We start from the raw sequence: 18,171 nt of genomic DNA on the forward strand, positions 1-18,171 counted from the left end.
AGTAGTGATTCTGCTCCAACAATTTCTACTAGTGTACAAGAGAAAAAAAGCCTAAATCTAAATTTCAAAAGGAATACAGACAGTTAAAATGGAAATCTAAAATCATTACTTATGTCTCATAATTAAGACAAAGTTTTTAACACTTTCATTCCAGAAGGATCCCTTTCCTAAAAACTGTAATTGTAGGGCTCTATTCCACAATTTCTACTTGTTTGTTCCAATTACAAAAAAACGATGCGCTAAAACAGCAGCAGCAAATTTTGACACGTTTCCTTTCCTTTTGGAGTCAACACTCTTGGAAAATGTTGGCACTACTCCAGTTCACTTTTTTTTTTTTTTGTTTCATTGGTTGTAAGTGCAGACATGGAAGCTGGAGCCAAAAGCATCCTCCCCAGATGTCACTGTAGAAGAAATGTACCAGGACGGGATGCAGCTTCCTGAGCCTCCAGGAGTTTGCTCTAGCTCCATGTCATGCATGAGGAAAAAAACCCTTCAGCATTTTGAGCTATTTCTGAAGCACAGTCTCCCTTTTTCCCCATGAAACTGTTATTGCTGGTCAAATAAACTCACAGGGAATTAAAAAAACTGCTTCTAATATTCCCAACCTTCTTTTTCAGTTTCAGCTGCTCCTGTTTCCCCTCTTTCATCTGCTGCTGAACTTGCCTATTCAACAGAGCAATCCCTTCTCAGCGTAAACCAATACTGCCTCAGCAGCAAAGCTGGTGGGTATTAAACACAGGATGATGGAGATAATTTTTAATCAGGTTAGTGCTTTAATTACTATAAATTAGATTTTATTTTTCTAAGCAAGCAAAGGGAATTATTTGGGCTATTTAAAACAGGAACTCTTTAAACAGTCAAAGTCATTTAGAAAACAGATAAGCATTTTTATCTTTGTTCTGATGTGACAGTAACTTTATGCCTTGAGAAGCATTTTTCTATGAAAATATGTCTCACAAATGCCATGAAATTGAATTTAATGCTCATTGATACCAAGCCTCCTAAAGTCAAAAAAACCCTAAGATTAGGCATGAAAACAAAAAAAAAAAAAAAAAAAAAAAAAGCAGATGTAACCTACTCATACGGAAAATTCAGTACATAAACCAGTAATTCCTGCCTGGGAGCCCCTCTTCTATCTTTTCATGGAATTAAGCCCTGCAAGCAGTGCATTATCCTCATGTCCAACAATTAAGATTCCCTTGACTGGATCTCTGCACCCCTACACCCTTTTAATCAAAACTGAGTTCAGAAAATGCAGTTCCCAGAACAAATTTTCTGTGTCAGCCAAGCCACATTTAATGAGCAAAATGGTTTTATCTGGAATCATCTCAACAGCTGCAACTTCTGACAACATGAAAACACTTTGCAAAAGGCACTGCTGATCTGCTAGTGGCACATTTTACCCAGAGATATCCTACACTTAAATAATTTTGTCCAAATTAGATGTTGAAAAGAGATTTTTTTCCCCTCAAAATGCTTATCAAAGCTTGCCTAAATGTACGACTAATAAAGCCTGCCCCTGAATTTCAAGATAAGGGCCACATAATGGACACAAAAAACAAATGTGTGATGGGTTTGTGTGACAGAAGATATGACAAACACCTTGTCACAGCTTCATACAGAAATCAGATGAAAAGGTTTCATGTCTGGATAATGGGAAATCTTGATCTTTGACAAGCAACACTTTGTTTTTCAGCTAAAGTAACCGTAAGTCTCAGTTTTATGCCCTCTGTTTTGTTTTATAAATGGAAATAACAGATAACACTGAAGGTATAGAAAATGAGATGTCCCAGCAGCTTTCTTAACTGCTCAAGACTGTTCTGGATTTAAATTTATTTGGCACAGAGCACTGTTAACTGAACCTTTGGAATACTGACAGGATGGGAGCACAGAGGACTTAAAAGCGCTTATATCATTCAAAACAAACCTGTAAAACAAAGTGAAAGAATGGAGACCAAGTGATTTATAAACTGAGAAATTACTCTTCAGGTGTTCAGTCTTTGCCTGGATTCTGATAATCAGTAGTGTTGTGTTTGTTGCCCATCTTGTTTCCTCCACCCCCTTTGGTTTTGGGGAGTCAGTAAAAAGATTTTATTTTTTAAACCCCTCCATTTACACTAAGTCTGAGGATGTGAAAACATCAGGAAACTTCTCCTACGTTCTTTGCAAACCTCCTGACAGGCAGCAATGCTCAGAAGAGACCCTGCAGCAGTGTAATTTTTGGAGCTCTGCCATTAAGAGATTGCAGGGATGCTCTTGGCCTCAGGTGGATGTCGGTGCTGTTGTGGGTAACTGGACTTGAGACACAGAGTTAGCTGAAATAAATCACACAGTTTCTGAAGGGATTGCAAGAAGCTAATATTGAGGAGGCCCAGTGAGAAACTTTGGCAAGCTGAACACAATTTTTGTTTTTGCTTTCACATTGATGCATCAAGGAGTATCTGGGTATTTCATATCTGGGCTGAAAAGGATGTGTAATCAATAGACAGACTGTAAGAATAGATCATGATCCTCTTGTATGTTTAAAAATGAAACCCTTCACTATCTTTAGAGTAGGGACTCTCTGCCTTACAAGCCCTCTCTGTGATCCTGGGATTCCACTTCACTTCTGACAGTGACAATGACAAAGCTTTCCTCTGTCCTTTCCCTCCTTCCATGCTTGTGGTGTGTTTAAAGCTCTCTGTTACATTTCTGACTAATGTTTTCTTAAGAGAATTTCTGAATGTTACTCATGATCAACTGAATTTGAAAGAATACAATATTTCTATTGTGCAATAAAAGAGGATAATTTTGATAGGTTTTATATATTAGGTAATCAGCTTCACAGATGATCAAAGATTAACTTTAAATGGATGCTGCTAAGAAAGATCTTCAGTCTTAAATCAGCTTTTCTGCTTTAAACCTTTCTCTTTAATCCTCAGCTTCAAGTAATTTTATCAATAGATACATTTGGAAAATCTTCTAAACTACAGAAGTATAATATAATCAGATGACCCTCAATGCTATCTTTTCTTTTCTTGATATAACTGTAAGAGAGCATACTTTGTCTTCTTATAAGCTGCCCTGTACATCAGCAATGATAGAAAATTATTAACAAACAAAATCCGGATCCTTTGAAAAAACAAACTGAATGAACCTACAGCCTTTTTCTCAGTTAAATAATATTTCAGAGACATTTCTATGTCAGGATTTAAGGCAGCACCTCCCAGCATAGGTGTGCAGGACTCATTGGGGCTGCAATGACCATGTCCTGCACTGCACCCAATGCACCTGGACAGGAATTGAAGGTAGCCAAGACAATCAGTTCCACCAGTTACCTCATCTACAGCATAAATACTTATGCAGTGGCATAAATAGCACCCAAATGAAGGCTAAAAGATTTTTTTCTGAGGTGGTTTGCATCATCTACGTTTTTCTGAGTAATCTTATTTTTGCTGTTTAATACCTAATTATCTTGCTTTAAACTAACATTCTTCTGAACCATCACACTTAGGGGAGAGCAAAGGGTGCCTACAGTGTACAATTTGCTCACCCATCTTTGTAGATCAAATTGCTTCTGGAAATGCCCATCTCTCTGCATGAATGCAGCCTCAGTGAAACTCAACAATTCCAATCACAGGAACTGAATCCCACTTTAGGAATCAGATCATTAACTCAGCTTCATTGGTATAAATCTGGAGCAGTCTGAGTTGCAATACTCATATTATGCTGATTCACCCAAGCCAATCCCAACCTCGGCATGCTTCAATCAACTCCAAATACCCGGCTTAGTAAGGAAACGTTAAAACCAGATTTGATATGAAAACATTCCCTGAGATCCTTGCCAATTGGTGCAGTATCATATCCAAAATAATGAATAATAAATGCGATAATGGCAAAATGCTATCACTACTGCAAAAAAAAAGACATAAAATGAGAAAAACTGATTATAGGAAGTGTAATGAAAGGAAAGAAAATAAACAGGATTTGTAAAATATTTTATGCCAATTTTAATTACTTTTAGCCTTGCTAACAGCAAGTAAAAGGTAAACAGTTTTCAAATTAAAAAGTCATCTTTAAACCTCAGTATTCTTGTTTATCAGATTGGGAGATCTGATTTTACTGGTATTTAAATTGGGTTTGCAGAGATATTACTTCACTATTTCCAGTGCAGTTAGTCCTGATTTGTAGAGTGTAAGAGAAAATATAATCCTACACTCTTTGTTTTGACAGTATGCATATTTTTCCATGCAATTTAAATAATCAAATTCCTTTTCCTCCTTATTCATCGGTCACATTTCATGAAGTTGGTAAATACTTCACAACTCCACTCAACAGCAGAAGAGGCGTTTGGAAGAAAAACTACACATAATAATTAAAAAGACAGAGCATAAAAAACTACCAGAGCTGCAGGGCAGCATTAACATTATAGATAAATTCTACATTTCTACTCAGTAATAAAAATAAAGCCCGATAAAAACTGTCACACCCTGTGCTATGAAGGCTCAACCTGCAAAATCAAACTGCAAAGAAATGAATCGAGATGGTTATAAACTGCTCTAGAAAAGGCTACAGAGCCCACTTACACATTTGAGGTTAAAGCATTTAAGATGGATGTTACAAGCCCTATGTTTCTAGGAAGGATAGATAAAGTGGAGCTGAGAGAAATTCCTGACTGAAAAATAAATGCCCTTTGTTGTGTATATCAGACAATGACAGGCACCAATTGATGAAGACTTCATACAGCGAGAGAGCAACTAAATATTTCAGCTGAATATTTTTAACCTCATGTAATAACAAACTTAAGGAGCATCACTGACAAGGAAAGCAGAGGAATGGAGGCTTCCCCTCAAGGCCATAGCGACTGGTGTGCACGAAGGAAAAAGATCATTTTGCAAAAGTTCTTCAGGATGTTCCTCACAGAACACTTTGCCCTGCTCAGTTTTGAGACTCTCAAGTACTAAGAGGATCAACTGTTTCACGTGGGAGATTCCTTCATAACCTACTGGCTCTCACTGTTGGAAAGTTTTTCCTGATATTCAGCCTCAATTTTCTATTTATTTCTTCACATAATTCTAGGTATATGGTTCTTATGGCCCAGCAGTGTAATCCAGGATCAAAGTCTTAGTCTTGCCTTTTACTATTTTACTGCCCTCTTATAATTTACAGCCCGCAAAACTCACTAAGGAGATACTCAAGTGACCAACTGAAGAAAAACAGGCATTTCCATGCCTTAGCACTGTTACCTGAGGAAAGAGAACCTGTGATACATTACTTCTCTGAGTAGGATGTAGTGCCAGGCACAGATTTGCTATCCTCCTCTATAACCCTGCTCATGAGTAGTGTGATTATTTTTTTAATTGTTTTTTTTTTTTTTTTTTATAATATACATCTAGGGCTAAATCAGACTCTGGTTCCCCTTGTCTGAGCATGTTAGGAACAAAAACACTTAGCAGCAGTACCTGGAGCTATTGGGATGGCTCAGAGCAGACACATAACATTTCATTTGACTTAAACTTGAATCAGCACCTGAAACAAACTCAGGTGCTCAGAAGGTTTTAAATTCTCCCTCATAACTTTCAGGCATTTTTTTTTATCTTGTCCCACCCATTCAGTGTCAACTGATGAAATCACAGAAACAATAAAGGTGCCATGGTAGTTGCTTTCGTTTATTCCTTGCTTATTGTTTGAATCCCATCTTGATGGTGCAGAGTATGTTGGATTACAAGGAAATACAGACAAAAGCAGAATGATAACACAAGTGTGGCTATTTTTAAATGGGCTAAAAGTGGGATGGTGGGGATGTGCATCAGGTTCACTAATATTAGATTGGAATATTAGGAAAAATTATAAAATGGGCAGAATGTGCTGCTCTAGTAATGCCTGTATTTCCAAGAAGACAGGTTTGCAAGTGCCTCTCTGATCAGCAAGTTAGTCAGTCGTCTACCAAAGAGAAACTGAGCATAAAACAACGCATTCAGTGATAGGATGAACAGAGAAGTGGAACAGGATCTTATGGAAATACTTTAAAAACACAAATTTTTGGCATTCCAGACAGCTGTGAGAAAAGAGGTTTGGTTTGTGAATGTTCAACAAAGTTAAAGTCTGTCAGCTCAGTAATGTGACATGTTTAACCCAAACACTTCTAAACGGATTTGCACGGGGGATTTTTAGCACTGTATTAATTCAATGAACAATGTAAATTTGTGGTGTCAAGAGTAAAACTGTAGCTATATATCCATGGATTTACATCAGTACATATTTATATTTAAGAGATTTCAAATAGGCTCATATTATGGATTGGTTTAATTTTTTCCAAATTAGTCATGTACAACCTGTATTTTAACAGTTCTCACCTGAATTTCAGAGATGTGAAATGGTTCCAACTCACTATGAACATGCAGTACAGTCAGCACACTCCTCATTTCTGAATGGAGTACTGGGCAGAAATATCTTACAGCATCTTTGGAAACATTTACATTCTCTTGACAGCACAACTTAATCCTGTTAACAAGAGGCCAGTGGCACAAAAGGCACAACCTGTGGAAACGTAGCGTTCCACAAGTCACCAAAGATATTTAGTTGGTGTCAAATTATGTGTGGACACATTACAGGAACATTTCAGTTCTACTCATCTGTAATGCTAAAGCTCAGCACTTTATTCATAGACAACAATAAGATATTTCTGGGTTGTGTCCTGGTGTTTCATTATTAATTTGAAAAATACATTTAAATAAATGTAATAATCTCTATCAGGGAGAAAAAAAGTTGGTTTTGTCCCCATACACACCATTATCACCATTATTACTTCTGAAAATCAAAATATGCTAGAGGTAATGGAGTTTATATTAATGCTGGACCCAGCCTTTCAAAATCTACCCAGAGGACTAGTTCTCCAAAGAGGTATTACCAGTGGTGCCACATGTGTGTAGGAACCACAGGCCAAGCAGAACAGAATATGAACATATTTTTCAGAAATTTCAAGAGCACATAAACATTGCTGCCCTGACCATCAAAAGCTGCTCATTCTTTTAATTTCCTAGTAAACAAATTGCCATTTTTACAAGTGTTGACATTTCAGCAACATTCATTGCTCTGAAATCATAGGTGTTTAGAAGAATATTTATCAATCATTTCCGAAATCCAAGGCCCAATCCCACAAACACAGGAAGGGTTGTGGGATGAGTCACACATGTAAATTCAAAGCAGCTCCATTGTCCAACTAATTATTTTTCCCAGCATGAACCAAGTGCATTTTGACAGGTACAAACATCCACCTCACCCAGGTGGGAGTGGAAGATGAGGCCCATCAGAGAAATGCTGCCTCACACGTAAAAAAGGGTAACTCCATTCCAAAGGAACACACCTCTCCCCATGGAATAATAATTTCCTTGCAGAACATACAGAAGTCAATCCTAATGCAGAACTGTAAGAAACAGTTTCTGCCATTTACCCTCTGCAGGATGTAAATTAACTTGAAATCCTCTGCAAGTGTTTGGGCTGTGAAAGGAAGAAAGGAGGGGAGATGAAACAAAAGAGAGGAGCAGTCTTGACTCCAGCAGTGAAGCAAAAACACTGTTCCAATTAAGCTCCAAGCTCTGAATTTCTGTACCAGTCCATGAAGCTGCTCTGTGCTTCACAGGAATGTTTGTGACAGACTGGGAGCCACACAGGCACATTCCCATCCTCAGCACTGAGAGGCTGTCATGAATATGCACACAGCACAAATAAAATGACATTGTTTATCCTATGAAGGATCATAACCCCATCCATCTTGTTCTCTTGCTGTGAGATGCCTGGTTCTGTGTATCCTTCTTAGCTCCTGCTCCACCTGTGTGCAGGTTCCATCCTTCCTCACCCATTCCCCCAGGTATGATCCTACAGCTGTATCCCAGCACCAGTCCCAGATCCAGTCCAGCTGCCTCACCTGGCACACCAGCACTTGGAATACTTTGAGAGTGACAACTGTTCTTCTGAGATGGAGCTGACATTTATCCATCGAGGAAACTTCCATGGAGAAGCTGCAAAGCCATCTTGGTAAATTTTAAAATCGACCCACTACACTGTAAGTAATTAATACTTCATGATCATCATAATCTTCTTGTAAAAGAGGTAAATACTGTCATTTGCACCTTCCATAATTCAGCCTAAAACACTTCAGTGTCTTTAGATACCAACTGGGCACCTCTGGAAAAGCTGAAATGAGCCTGGGACAGAAAATTCCCTCTGAGGTTGAGCTGACAGCTCCAGGCCTCTGGCTGCAAAACACTTCAAAGTTTACAGTCTCAGGCTGGGGTAGGTACCAAATAAACACTTTGATGTCTGCCATGCTTGTTCCCTCTATCTTGCAAATATGGTGTAGGAAAACTTGAGTCAAATTAGATGTAAAATGCACTTTTCCAAATTACACACCAGATAAACAAGAGAAACTCCCACTTGCATCAAAAGCAGTTATGCTCACCCAAGCAAAGCTGTAATTTGGTTCCTCTGTTCCCAGATACTCATTTCTTAACTAGCATCTTTCTAGAGAAAAATATTGGTTTGCAAAGCTGACAAAATAATAAAAATGCAAGGGGAGCTCACAGACAACACCCAGTATATTTGAAAATATTAATTTCTCTCTAGTTCACAATCAGGCAGCCTATTTACATAAAAAGTGTAAACCAAGCAATGGACAAATGCAGGTTAAACAAAACAAAACAAAAAAAAATCAAACCAGAATAAATCAATTTAAATCATACAGAAAATTGCTAACCACTTGAAAATCATATAAAGTAGAACTGCATGATGAATCACCACAAAAATTCCCATTTAGAAGAATGGACTTTTTCCCTATCTTCCCACAGCACTCTGACTTTTTACCTCTGAAAGTGCTTTAATGAATTCTATAAACTATTCCCTTGGCAGAAACCTCTGTGAATGAATCACCAATGCTACAAAAAGGGGAAAAGACGATCTTCAAAACACCAGAATGAACAGACTTGCAGCTGCTCAGGTAGAATACACAAAGAGGAGAGCTGCTGGCTCCACAGCACTCTGGTGGTGTGCATGTGCAGTCTGGTCTCACCAGTCTGTCCCAAAGGAGGACAGAGCAGCCTTGGTGACACTGTGACACATTTCTGAGACATTCCTTGAACCAGGAGCTCTTGGGGATATTGTGCCTTACTGTTAACATGGAGGAGCAGTAATGGACTGACCAAAGAAGTACAGTTAATGGAAATTAAAAAACAAACAAACCCAAGTGCTACACTGACTAAAATTCATTGGTTTTAAGGAATTTATTCTAGGATGCAAGTTTTCAAGAGAGTGGGAAATATCCAAGGGACAAAGGCTTGCTTTTTATTGATGACCTTGAAGGTTACTGCTGGTTACCCCTGGCAACAGCCAGAGAACAGCTGGGTTTCAATAAAAGAAAAATGCAAGCGAGAGCAAGGACCAATATCACCAGTGAGTTTAATTACCCACTTTGATGTTTGTATTAGCAAGCAGTTTCTGGGGTGCTGGGATTTTTTAGTGTGAAATCCATGGGGATGTTAACACCCTGTGCTGTTGCTGCTCCTTACGGAGGGCTGGGTGTCTTTTTTAGGAAGAGGATGCTCTGGCAGTCCTGGATGGGGCAGCTGCCCCTCTCCTTGTCCCAACCCTTGCTGCCTTCTCCTCTCCAGAAGGCTGCTAAGCCCACCATGCCATGGACCTGCCTTCCCTAGCACCAGTGTCTGATACTAGCCATCAGAATAAAGTAAAACATCCTGTATTTCAGGGAAATAACCAGAAATATTTATCAGGAAACCCAGGCAGGGATTGAGACCTGGTTTGGTAAGCAGGTACTGTGCTTTCCTTTCTTGCCCTCAAGAAACAGTCAAATTAATGATCCCATTTCCTGACAAATCCAGAAATTCCATCAATTTTACTGATGAATCCTAATACAGTGATCACTGTCAAGAATTAATTTTGGTGTTTGATGTGTGGTGAAGCTGATGTAATTTAAAACTGTAACATTGTAAGATATGTAACGACAAAGGATTGATTTACACCCAAAATTCAAGTGAATCACATGCCCAATCACCTGGAAAGATTAGTAATGGCCAGTCAAAAAGAAAGAGATGAGACTGAAAACAACAGGGGTGTGGGTTGGAGGCAGGTGATCTTCCCCATATTGGTTGTCACTGCTAATCCAGCCAGGAGCACACACACTGGAATGCCTTTAAATCACTGTGCTTGCTGGGTGAAGACATTTTTCTTGGATATGAACACAATAACATCTAAAAAAGGTGTTCAACCAATCTGTAAGAAAATCTACTCAATAAATTCTCCACAGCTGCCAGCTCACAAGAATCTTGGTGATCTGCAATATCCAAATCCATCAGCTTTAGGGAAAGCTGGAATTGTTTCTCCTAAACGATTCAGTCATGTGATTAAAAGGAAACAGGTGTAAGATGTAAGAGTCAGGGAAGAGATTGTACTTTGGGGCTTTGTTTGATCTGAAAAGCCAACCATCTCATCTGTTGCATTCATTCTCCTTTAGGAAACATTAATCTGCACAGATGGTGAAACCCAGTAAATCTCTGCTACCAGCTGCAGAGTGGAATTTTTAATGAAATGGGAGTTAAAAGGTTTTCACAGAAAGCACTAGAATCACTCCTATTATTTTCTGTGATGCCCAAATTACTTTGCCTGTTATTTGACAACCCCTGTGCTGTAAATACAACCTCCATGTGGGTTCAGTCACTGCCCAAACACCATTTCAAAATGGCCTTGTGTTTGCCAAAACCAGACATTGAAAGCTTTTCAGCCGAAGAGAAATAGGTTATCCCCTTATAACCTGTTATTTGGACACTTTATTTCACCTTTCTCTGAGATTTAAAACAGTCTTGTCATGTTTGTAAACTGAAGTGAAGCCAGAGGATGAAACAGAAAATAGGATTTGTAAAGAAAGGTGACATTTAAAAGCCCCACAGTCACCACCAGTTTTTCATCCTTGTGATGTAAAGATTTTGGCTGAAGAATGTACACCAGCACTTACGTTTCTGGATTAAAAAAATCGCAACAAAACATAGGAACAAACCAAAAAAAGGAAACCTGAACTAGAAGAATTATAAAGTAACAATTTGGAGCAGAGTTCCTTGCCAATACTAAGTCAACCTACAACAGCGTACGTGAATTAACAGTATAAAAATCATAAAACTAGAGATATATAAATTTTATCTTGAAATTCAGGTTAATAATGTGATTTCTTTATTAGCTGATGATACCTTTGAGAATAGCAGTAATTTCTATTAGAGAATTCCTCCAGTACTTCTTTTATAGGACATTAGAATTACAGTGCAATTAATCATATTCACTGAGCAGGACTTTACACACACGTGCAGGACAGGTGTTTCTCTTCCTAATGAGAGATTATGGATTTGCCTTTCTGAAGTTTTTTTCTCTGCAACTCTGCCATTAAAAAAAGTTTTGCTTCAGGGGTTGCAGGACTATGACCTACTATAGGAATATATTTAAGACAGAGTTTTGCATTTGTATTGGAATCCTTAAGTGTATGTATGGGAGCAATCACAAACGTAAATTTAGTGTAAATTTATTGAAGGTTCTGAATGAGCCATAATCCCAATCAGAAACACATTCACAACTGTGAGAGCAGTAGGGAGTTTACTACCAGAGGGACCAAATTCTGTGATAATCCCCAGGTTACACAAAACTCTCTTCATTGGCTTTTCCTGCATTGTGATGCAGGAACGTGGAGAACAGAAAACCGGAAAACAAAACAGATAAAAGGAAAGAAATCTTAAAATATACCCAAAATTACTCTGCTATTTGTTATTTTATCTAAAAATACTTTAAACACTTTTTTTTTTTTTTTAATTAAGAATTGATATCTAGGCTACATTTCCAATTAGTTTATTATGGGCTTCTTGCTAATCAGTACACTAGAGTTCTAAATTGTTTCAAACTGAGGAAGGATAATGCAGAATGCCTGTTTGTGGGACCAGAGTTTCAGGCTCTACTTCTGCCTCACCATCACAGTTACCTCAGATATTGCAGGAAAACCAAGGTTTTGGGAATAAAACTTATCTTGCCTTCCTGTGTCACAAAATGAGCAAATCCATACAGGGGTGAGAGTCAGTATCGTCCATGTGACTTCAGTGGGGATGAAACCTGGCAATCCAGATAGAAAAAGGACCAGGAGGTGCTTTGGAAATGAGACAAATTCAGGGCCAAATTCTGAAGTTTTTGCTGTGTTGTATTTTAAAGCACTGCAAATATGATGATATAAGTGAGTAAGTAAGGGTATTACTCCTGGGGACTGAGGAACTGAGGACTTGTGTTTTACCTGCCTTTGTCTACTGGTTAATCTGGTCAGAGCCAAAAGGCCAGAAGTTCATAAAATAACCCAAGGGCAAGGTAAATAGTTTTGAAAAGAATAAATGATTTGTGTTATGTGTGTGCAGCCTCCATGGCAAAGGTGCCATCAAAGTGCTGACTCAAACCAACTCAATCGGTTAAAGTACTATAAAATATGAATGCAGAGGGAATAGATGAGATCTTGATGTGAATAATAAAATAGCCTATAAAGTACCTGAAATAAATCAATCTTCCTTTCATGCAGCAAATACAAAATGCAGTATATTTCGTTATAACTCTGGATGAAAAGAAAATCTATTCAGATGAAGATACAATATTAGAAGTCTATTTAATCTAGTGGAGGACAACACTGCCCTAAGTGATCATTTACTTCACAAAAGTTTAATAGTCAGAGTTTAAAAACTAATTCAGTCCTTGAGATGCAAATAAACACTTGAAGTGATTTTTGAAAGGCAAAGACATATTCTGGCACTAAGTTCTGTTGATGGACATGGGATTCAGAACATTTAAATCTTCATTAGGTATGGAACTATGTTGAAAATATGGTCCCAGGAGTCTTGCAAAGTTTCCTCTGAAAATTCTGTAACAGGAATGGCTTTATGTTTCAGGAAAAAAAAAAAAACAAACCAAAAACAAACCAACAAATACAACCCCCCCCCAAAAAAAAGAAAAAGAGGAATAGCTCTGTTTCTCTTTAATTAGTCTTTACTGTGACATTTATCTCTATAGTGCAGAAAAAAATCTAGAATTTATGTTTTTAATTGTAATGAGCAACAAACATTTTGATGGAAAGTACAACAGGGGGACAAAACCCCACCAAATCTATTTCAACCCAAGAACTCCTACTAAAAGCATCTGGCTTTACTGAATGCTCATCAGGAAAACATTCTTTTAGTTATATATAATCTACAGGTGAAATTCACGAATGAAAAATGTAACATATCTGACAAAAAAAATCTATTTAAAAAATCAGTCTTGCTTAACTCAAAATTATTGAAAACTTAGAAGAATAAGCATCTTATCTTATTTCTACAAATCTGTTCTCTGTATTATTCTGTATTATATGTGAAGGTACAAATAAATATCAAAAGCTACCTAAGGATGTTGTTTACGTCATATTCATTGCAGAGTCCAAAAAGAGAAGGGTAAATGGAGAGCAAATTTTGATGATTAACCTTTGTGAGAAACAATCCAAATCACTTTCTGAGAGCTTCTTTCCCAACCTGAAATGGGAACAGCTTACATCCCTTTTAGAGAAAAATGAGGTTCCTAAGATATGTTTTCTACCATTAGCTTTAACTCCCATTCAGAGTGTGACACCTGAAATCCTTGGCATGCTTTCAAGCGATACCTGAGGATTTTCTACCTTCCCAGGAAGCAGTCAGTTGTACTCTTCCTCTTTCAGGATGTGACATCTCCCCTGGAAAGGCACAGCACAATCCACGATGAGCAGAGCAGTTCCCCTGGATGTATCCCAGCAACTGCAGATGCAGCGTATTTTTCCTGGGTGTGTTTTTCCTTATCACACCCATGCCTGCTCTGGTTTCCTTCCCAAGGACTCAGCACAAGCCCTGCCCATATCTACAGGCAGTTCTTGCATTTTCCCACAGAGCTGCTGTGCCAGGAATGTCCTGGTTGCTTCTCCATGAGGGTCAGGAATCCCCCTCTCCCAATTGAGCCACGATTTTAGTGGTTCAGGATTTGCCCTAGATAACCTTAAAAGTGCACAATGGATAAAGACATTCAAGGCTAAATTTGCATTTCAGTAATACTAGTGCAAATCCAGAATTATGCTGGATTTGTGTTTATCTGCGACAAGAATGTAATGTACACAGGGTTTTTATAATGCTGATGTGATGTTCTTCCATGTATAAATGAGTAAATACCAGTTTCCTGAAAACACTGTTCTTGTAGAAATTATTTAAGGACAAGATGAAAGAAAAAAAATACCTCAGCCAATTCCCAACTGGAATTACCAACCAAATTTTTTTCTGATCACTTTATCTATTAATTCTGTTTCACAGCATACAGCTTCAGTCTCAGCTGGTTACCAAACTTAGATTATTCCTTTTATATTTCGCTTTCATAGAAGATACTGCCTCAAGGTCTCATTTATAAATGAGAAAGACTGTACTACAATTCTCAGCAATAAACAGCAAAAATGTTGCCTATGTGAACCACTGCAAAATATTAAATATTCTTTCATTAGACGGTAAGTTTCCCTCCATTGACATCTATCGGAATACAGCTGGAGAGCAAGACTGAGTGCACTGCTTGTGACTGAAGCAGATGTGCTAAGCCTAGTAATAGGCTGCAGGCCCTTGCAAGTCAAGGCCGAGCCCTGAAGGAGGAAACACGAGATAACAGTGTTATCTCTTGTTATGTTTTATTTTTGAGAAATCATGCAGGACTGCAAGTGCCTGTGCAAGTCTGTGCAAAGCTATGATTAAGCAATGCTACTAGTAGACATAAATGTTGTGGTTAGTGCTATTTTTAGTTACAGCTGAAAAGGTATATATACTGAGCTTTGTAATCAATAAATTGGCTTCATGCATGCAAACCAAGGAGTCCTCATCTCTATCAATCACTGTCAGACATCCATAGAAAATTAGTCTTCTGTGAGGGTTATTGGCCTATGACATATTTATCTGTCATGCAGTTTGTGTCAGCAGGTAACTGAAGTCTGACTGACACAAATAGCCATGATAGTATCTACTATTATAACTGCCAGTAAATTGGGGCTGGAAAACAATAAATGCAGCTTTATTCACTGCATTTGATAGGAAGACCCACAAGAATCTGCACAAATTTATCAAATGTCGCTCCATTGGAATAAAAAATGTGTTTTAAAGAAAATACTCTTGAACATCACAAAGTTTAGTAAATTGCTAAAAAAGGCTGTTTGGTTTTAGATAGCTCATCATTACCAAAGCAGTGCTATTTGTGGAACAGAGATTCCCTGGCGCTACAAATGTTGTGACTCATAATACTTGTCCTCCAACCTTTTCCTTGAAGTGGCTCAATGTTCCAGCCTCAGGCATTCCTGTAGGAAAACTCCGCCAAGTGCTGGGGAAAGTGGAGGTGATGACACCATTGAAAAGAAAAAAACCTAACCAAAACAAAATAAAAACCAAACCAATAAATTAAATTATGAAACAGACAATGGAAATAGTAGCAAGAGGGGAAAAATAAGCTGGGAATGAAGGGGGATTCTTGTGGGATTGGAGAGGAAGAAAGAACTGCCAAGAACCTCCAAAGTGATTTGAAAAAAGACATTTTGCTGCATTTATCCCAAGCAATTACTCAGGACCTATCTCCTGTTAAACCATATATGAGACAAAGTAAGCCACCTAAAGCATTAAAAATGAGAAGCAAAGATCTATTTGGTGGACAAAACCTCTCAGCGCTTGCCAGACAAGCAGAAGCTTTTATTTAACGTTGAGGCTTGTTGAACACAGCTGACGTGCTGCTGTGCTTACAATAAACAGCTTTTGGGGTTTTCCAATGCCTCAGCTTTGCTTCAGTGTGTTTAACCACCTGCAAAAGCTGTTTATTGCCTTGTATACTTCCCTCATCATGACCACTATTCTTGAAGTATGAGGCTTTATGGTGTGTCTAAGCAGGGCAAGGTACAAGGCACCATCAAAGCTGTGTGCAAGCACAGATGAAATAAATCCATGTGAGGACTACAGACCATGGAAGTAGAAAGATAAGCTATAATAAGGCAGTGCATTTCAGTGATTTCACAGGCACTCTGCTGATTGTTTAAAATGTATCCTTGTTTACTGAAAGCCACTCTACAACCCCATCTGCAACTGCCAAAGAAAGATATATGCATTCCAAGAAAATTATTAGGGATCATGAGAGACAAAGGCTCATAAAGGGTATTGTGTGTATCTTACTTCAAAAGGCTTTAGCTAAGGTGCTTTAAAACAGCTGCAAACATAAAAGAGTGAAACACTGAGAAAGTATTTAAATGAGAAAATGTGATATTACAGAGAGCTCTTTCTTTGGCAACAGAGAAGCACTACCTGCAGTTGCAAGGAACCTTTTCTAAACAGATACCAAGACCTGGAGAAGATAATCAAGGCGTTATAGGATAAAAGAGTAGTTTTACTTCCTGCAACAGGCAGAGATAGAAAGATGGTGCATTCAATGCAAATCTTTCAAGTTATTTTGCAAGTATTTTTACTTTGGTCAATACATCACAATATCAAGGTATGCAGGAGCTGGGTTCAAGAACAGAGACTCAAAGTGGAGTCCAGCATAACATCAAATAAAGCAGTGACAGACACATCTCACTACTGCACTAAAACTCCAGTCTCACTAGAATTCCTGACTAATGCGTAACCCTGTAGCCCAGAGAAGACAGAGAAGAAAGGTTTACTGGAAAATAGAAAAATAAAGCTGACATAAATAATGTCTTAAATGCAAAGGCATAGGTCCAAATACCCTGCTTTGTCTTTAATGTCCCGAAATATTTCTGCATATAAGGCATTTTACAGCTATTAACAAGAAGTTTGACAATTCTCATTCAGTAGAAATTATGAATTTACTACTTCTCTGTGGGGTTTGTTTTCTTTTTTTTTAATATCTTCCTTTTATTTAGAACTTTGCCTGTTAAGTGACTTTTCCATTCCTAGGAGATTCTAGTGACTATTTTACTTTTCCGTTTAGCCAATTCATTAAATCATGGCATTTAATTCAGCAATCATTCTTTAACTTCCAGTGATTTCTCAAGACAAAACTCACCATGTTCTACTGCAGAAACATAGACATCATAATTAAAATGATATTAAAATAATTACAGCTTCATTACATTATGCTCTTTTTTTATGCATGGTTCTGTTGGGTGTTGCTGCTGTTTCTGTTGTTTGTTTGCCTTGATATACATATACATATACATATACATATACATATGCATATACATATACATATACATATACATATACATATACATATACATATACATATACATAGAATTGTTACTTCTTTTCCCATATCTTTGCCTGAAAGCACCTTAATTTTGGAGTTATAAAAAATTAGAGGGAAGAGGGTCACATTTTCCATTCCAAGAGAGGTTTCTGCCTTCCTTGGCAGACACCTATCTTTCAAACAAGACAACCTTGTAAAGGTTTTCATTAGCACAGCATAAGCAATCATATTTTGGAGTTTGTGAGGAAGATATTCCTAAATGTGTTTCTGATATTATATTTTTGGCTTATTTTGTAGGGTATGTGGGGTAACCATCAGCAGTCCAGGCAGCCATACACACACCATGACAGTCATTGAGAATGAAGGATTGGTCCTTTCATGATGATATTATCCCTTCACTTGCAGAGGTGAGCCTTCATCATTAAAATGGTTTCAGACTTCTCCCTGCTAAATTATCTCTCCTCTTTCCTTGCACTGTTTTGGGACAGTAGGAAAAGGAGGAGATGAAGCAGCTGGACACAGATAAACATCTTGGCAATATTTGCAGTGATATTCTACGGGGAACTGAGCAAACCCTCAACTTCAAACAGCCCTTTCCATGACATTGGAAAAATACCAGTCCATACAAATATCCTACTGTTTGGGCAGAGGTTTCCCCCAAGCCATGGACACCAGTGCAAAGATGGCCACAAATCAACAAGCAAATACTGCAGGATCTTTTAAAGCAAGAAGGAAAACTTCTTAGGGTGAGAGACTCTGAGAGATTTCTATCCAAGCAATGTTACATTTTTACTAATTTATTGACTTAATTTTGCTTATGAGGATGAGTCCTCAGTGCTCCCTGAAAGGTATTGAAAATTTTGCATTTCTGCTTGAGAAAACAGCAGCCAAACA

The 18,171-nt window shown here is 37.9% G+C and overlaps 1 protein-coding gene across 5 annotated transcripts in view; it reads right to left on the bottom strand.

The window, feature by feature from the left end:
* The window catches only part of CA10 (carbonic anhydrase 10), a 146,425-nt gene that overhangs the window by 52,326 nt on the left and 75,928 nt on the right, over window positions 1-18,171 (bottom strand). The gene's annotated exons all lie outside the window — the stretch shown is intronic.

The sequence above is a fragment of the Zonotrichia albicollis genome, chromosome 19 (genome assembly GCF_047830755.1).
Source record: "Zonotrichia albicollis isolate bZonAlb1 chromosome 19, bZonAlb1.hap1, whole genome shotgun sequence".
NCBI lineage: Eukaryota > Metazoa > Chordata > Aves > Passeriformes > Passerellidae > Zonotrichia > Zonotrichia albicollis.